The following is a 6000-nucleotide window of genomic DNA, read 5'->3' on the forward strand; positions in this document are numbered from 1 at the left end:
CAAAATTATTTGGGCCCCATCTGGCATGTTTTTCATGTGCAGTGGAGGAATTGTCCTCGGTCTTTAGTGTCTCCAGCAACACTCACATGCAACTGCATTTAAATAGATTTAACAGTCATCCGATTAATTCCCTTTGAAACAACTCAGTCTGCTGCTTCATTAGGCCTGGAAGTTGCTTCAAACCCCAGCATGCTGCGATAGCGAGTGATACAGGACACCCAGCACTACCCATGGTCTTTGAGCAACTGGACCCAATCCCATATTTGTTGATTTGAATGGAAGTTTCTGTTACTTAGATCTGATCGGAATAAGCAACCTGAGTGTACCAACTTCCCTGGGGCAGGGAATGAATCCCATTGGCTGCTGTGGGAGTGACTTCCGAATGTAAAGAAATTGGCGGTCAGTTCTGTTGACTTCACTAGAAATAACAGTATTTCACAGATTTGGAAAGGATATTGTGGATCTTCTAATTCTACCCTCTAAAATATCCCACTGGAAACTTCCTGAGAGCTCACCATTCAACGATGGTTTTAAAGACCGCCAAAGGGGCCTTGAAAACCATAGTTGGAGGCCCACCACCCTTCCGAGGTAATATAGTCCACCCACACTTTTAAATGTATGGCTTCTGGGACTCAATAAGACACTATAGATCCATATTTTAAAGACCACAACACAACGGGGGGAAACATGAATGATAAAAATAGTGGGATGGATGGAAAGGAGTCCATCCCCACAAGTATTCAGTCGTCAGTATAAACAAACTGGATTGTAATCCAAGGATGGTCATTATAACTGGGAATTCATGTTGAGACTGCAACTAAGTGAAGCCCCTACAACTCTCCTGCGTCAAACAAAACTACAAGGCAAAAAGATTGATGTGTTGTCATGGACGGTTTTCCAGGCTGTATAGTTCCAGAAGCATTCTCTCCTGACGTTTCGCCCGCATCTATTGCAGGCATCCTCAGAGGTTGTGAGGTCTGTTGGAAACTAGGAAACTTGGGTTTATATATCTGTGAAATATCCAGGGTGGACGATATATAAACCCAATTTCCCTAGTTTCCAACAGACCCTTCAGCCTCTGAGGATGGCTGCCATTGATGTGGGTGAACCGTCAGAAGAGAGTGCTTCTGCCATACAGCCCGGAAAACCCCCAGCGATCCAAAAAGATTGACTTCAGAGAAAATAGGTTCAGGATAGGAAACCCGGATGTGGACTTTCTCTTTCACAAATCCAACACGGGAGAAACAACTTATCTGTGAGCATCTATGGAGATCTATCAGTCTTTAAACACAAACAGCCATATAAACGAGGAGCAAACTGAAACTATTCCTTGTTTTGAAATCTTGGGGAAAGGTCTGCTGTGTTTCCAGACCCCTTAGTGGCATCAGTGGTGTTTCTAATTGGTCATGGATATGACCTGCTTGGACTTGCTTTTCAAATCAATCATTTTTGTAGCCCTGACAGATGTGGCACCTTAAAGACCAACCGGTGTATTATATATATATTTGTAAAAGGCTGAGTTGACGTCACGGGATAAAACGAACACCAAGTTCACATATGGGCTACAGCCTTATCCTAATAAATAGGCATTGCCCATCTTGTGGATTTTGGACTTGGGTTTATTATAGTTTGAGGCTTTCCTGGACGATAGCCCTCTTCCTCAGATGGAGTGAAGTGTTATCCAGGATTTCAGGTATAGGTGTCAAAAGGCACACATGGCTGTGGCTAGAACTGGAGACGTGAGGGGGAAATGAAAGGCAGAAAGTCTTGGCAGAAGGAATAGACTTATTGACCCTGGCCAGTCACAAAAGTGCTGCTGATACAGAGGCCAGTTTCATACTACACAATTAGAGCACTAGATCCTATTCTAACTCTATTGAATTATTATTATATTTATTATATTTATTATATTTATTATATTTATTACATTTATTATTATTATTAACGAATTCTGGAATTTGAAGGAGAAGTATATAGAATTGGCAGTCTAAGGACATTGATATAGAATTATCAGCCAGGGAGCTCTGGTGCCTCTCCAAACTATAAATCCCAGGACTCCAGGGGATGGAGCTGTGATGCTCCTGGATTCATCCTTAAATTAGATTTTGAAAAGGCTTCCTGGTGGATTTGGCACGGCTTCTACCATAATAGCCAGGGGAGAAGCTTGGTAAACAAAAGGATGAGGAATGTTGAAGCTTCAGATGTTTTTGAACTGCACCTCTCATAATCTTTGATAGATGGCTAGAGAGATGCAGGTCAACTGTATGGTCCCCATGCCTAGGTTACTGTGGGCAAATCTACAAATGTAAGGGTGTCAGAAGGAACAAAGGCATGAGGATCAAGGATTCTGGGTACTCTATGGACCTCAATTGGCTCTCTTCTTTTAGAATCTCATAGCTTTCTAAATACTTTGGTCCTCAGCATTCCTTTGGTACTCTAGTTATGCTACCAGAGGATGGTGGAAACGCAAACTTTAACTGAACTATAATAATATAATAAATAATAACACACATACACACATATATAATAGTACAATATAATTATATAATATATTAATAATATAATATAATATATTAATATAATAATAATAATAATAATAATAAATATTTTATTTATAGGCTACCCCCTCTCCCCAAGGGGACTCAGAGGGGTCAAATGTGTTTCAGCCTCCATATACAATTATAGAAATATAGTGTTCGAATCCTTAGAATGATCTACTCTACTGAGACAAGGCAACAGGGCTTACATTCAATGGCTAGATCCATTAAATCAATAGGATTCACACAGGTGTAGATTAGATAAGATATATCAATTGGCAGTTTAGTTACCGTGTGAACTTCAGTTGGGTCTATGGTTTGGGTTTAGCCTATTATCCCCATATTTTAGGAGCTGGATTTACAGGCAGTTTCCCTTATTAGACAAAAGAATTATCATCCTGAGCCAGGTCAAAGAGACTGAAAGTCCACGAGAGCCACCTCTCTGACTCTAAACCTGGCTCAAGGAAACTCCGGATGGAGGATCTGTTCCATTTTAAGGCCCCTCCATACAGGCCCTATATCCCAGGATCTGATTCCAGGTGTTCTGTTTATCCCAGATTATCTGGTAGTGGAGACTCATATAATCCGGTTTAATGTAGAAAACCTGGTATCGGATCTTGGGATATAGGGCCTGGCTACCTATTTGGTGGTACCAGATGTATTCCGTGTCTGAGCAGGGAATTCCGTTCTGAAAGTGATGAGAAAGTGATGTCTTCCCATGTAAGTCCAAGTAGGAAGTCTGATAATCACAGCTGAAATCCATCTATCTGATAATCTGTGGTCGGGCAAATGTTGTCTTCCAGAAGTTGCTACAAACAGCAGCTGGAACCGACCAGCCATCAGCTGAGTGATGGAATTTGTAGTCCAAGTGGCCTGCAGGGACTCCACTTCTAAAGCCCTACAATCGGAATTGTTTCCCACTGATAGCAAAGGGGCGTGCGTGTGCGTGTGCGTGTGGGGGGTGGGGGTGGGGGGGTGTTCAACCTTCATAAAGTTTTAATATAAAACAATTAAAGCCGGACTGCTGATTGAAAAGTGGTGGTTCCAATCCGGGGAACGGAGTGAGCTCTCTTCTGTCAGCTCCAGCTCCCCATGCGGGGACATGAGAGAAGCCTCCCACAGGATGGTAAAACACAGGGAAGTTCCCTGGGCAGCTTCTCTGCATATGGCCAATTCTGTCACACCAGAAGCGACGTGCAGTTTCTCAAGTCGCACCTGACACGGAACCCCCCCCCCCCCCACCAAACTTCACTGTATTTTATAGGAGCTGAAGAGTGCTTTGTAGGATATATACAGAACACCAAAGAGTAAAACTATAGCATGCAGCCATGAAAATATAATAACAACAGCGGAATGAAGAAGACAAAGTTATAAACAAAGAAAGATTTCAGAATCCCGTCTCTTTCAGGAATTTTCAGAAGAGTGATAGTGACGACAAACAATGATGACAACTACAATGATGGTATTGGGGGGGGGGGGGAGGAAGGATGGTGAAGCCAAATGGATTCCTAGTTCAATTTTCCTTCCCTCTCATAATTCCAAGCCTTGCGAGTAAGTTAATATTTCAGTTTAGAAATACTATTTAAAACTCCAAAAGGGCAGACACACTTCCAAAGGAATAAAGACACAGCAAACACAACTGTTTGAGGTGGGAATGATTTGATTTGGAAATTCGGAGGACTGTAATAATAATAATAATAATAATAATAATAATATAGTCCTCCGAATTATTATTAATAATTTAATAATAATAATAATTCGGAGGACTATTATTATTAATATCATTAATATTAACTAGTATTATTAGTAATACAGTCCTCCGAATTATTATTATTATTAAATTATTAATAATAATTAATTATTAATAACTAATAATTATTATTATTAATTTATTTATATTCTGCCTTACCTCCCCGAAAGGACTCAGGGAGGATTCTAGCATATAAAGACACAGGCAAATATTCAATTCCTCGAAACAATTACACATAGATACAGAGATAAAGATAAAGGCTTCCCCTTGACCTCCTTAATTGTATTATTAATATTATTAACAATAATATTATAATCTTATTGATATTATTATTATTATTATTATTAATAATAATAATATAATCCCACTTTCCTTTCTTAGTCGAGATTTAACGTGGCTCACGAAACTTAAAAGCAATGCAATTTCAAAACCCACAACATATAAATACGAGAACCGAATTAAACCTAGAATTGCTAAACCAGTTCAAATCGCATTGAGAGATTCGTCTTCGAGGGGCTCATGCTGCCTTCGGTGCCACGGTTTCGGATGTGTGAAGAAAGAAAAGAGAATGCGGACTAAAAACGATCCCTATTAAAGCCCCATTTTTAGAGAGGTCAGAATAAATGGGATTTTGTGAAAGGGAGGGGTGGGAGTTGCAGCACACTCGAGGGCGCCCGGTTGGCGAAGTCTCCTCAAGGAAACATGTTTGGGTTGGACCTGGAGGTTTTCAGGTCGAAATAGCAAACAAGCGAAGCATCCCAGCAGCCTCACTCCGAATGAAGCCCTTCTCTCCAAAGCCGAGGCGAGGAATTGGAGTCTTCAGCGTCAACAAACTCCCGGTGGGACTCTCTTCCTGGGTTGCTATTATTTCGGGTGGGCCTGGAATTAATATTTCCGGGGAACGCCTCGTTTTAATGGCCCTCCGGTGGAAAATAACCACCTCCTTATTGAAGTCAAGGGGAGTTACTGCCTGGCACGTGCGAGCTATTTCCCCCTACACATCTGACTCTATATCAGGCATAAGCAAACTTGAGCCCTCCGGGTGTTTTGGACTTCAACTCCCATCATTCCTAACAGCCTCAGGCCCCTTCCTTTCCCCCCTCAGCCGCTTAAGCGTTAGGAATGGTGGGAGTTGAAGTCCAAAACACCTAGAGGGAGGGCCCAAGTTTGCCCATGCCTGGTGTAAATGCACCCTTTGTGTGGAAAGTCACCCTTGTTAGGGTCCTTCGGACTCATGAGCTCGACAACTACACATCCCCCGAGTGTTTTGTCTTGACTAGGTCGGGCTTTTCGTGTCCTGCCGAAAATAGGCCTCCTGTGAATCCGCTCCTCCAGATGAAACGGGTCCAAAGATCCCAATCTGAGCCGGGGCGCCTGTCTCGTGCAGTTTCCCCATTTGTCAGTCACGAAGCAAAAGCTCCAAGGAGAGTTGGACTCCATCCAGGGCCTTTCCAAAAGGGTTTCAGGAACTCCGTCTTAAACAGAGGAGAACAGGCGGGTGTGCTTTTCAAAGTTCAGTCCCAGTTCTTAAAGATACTCAAGGAAGCTCTGAAGGCTCCAGAGCTAACTCTTTCTGGGACATGTGTTTGGGAAGGACAGGGTTTGAGAAAAAATCATGAGCCAACATGAGCGAAAGAGTCCCAGCACATATAGTCACCTTTGCAATGCCAAAAATACAGCTTAATGGTTGTAACATTAGGAAACTGTTGACCA

This window comes from Anolis sagrei, chromosome 1, assembly GCF_037176765.1.
Source record: "Anolis sagrei isolate rAnoSag1 chromosome 1, rAnoSag1.mat, whole genome shotgun sequence".
In the NCBI taxonomy this organism is placed as follows: domain Eukaryota; kingdom Metazoa; phylum Chordata; class Lepidosauria; order Squamata; family Dactyloidae; genus Anolis; species Anolis sagrei.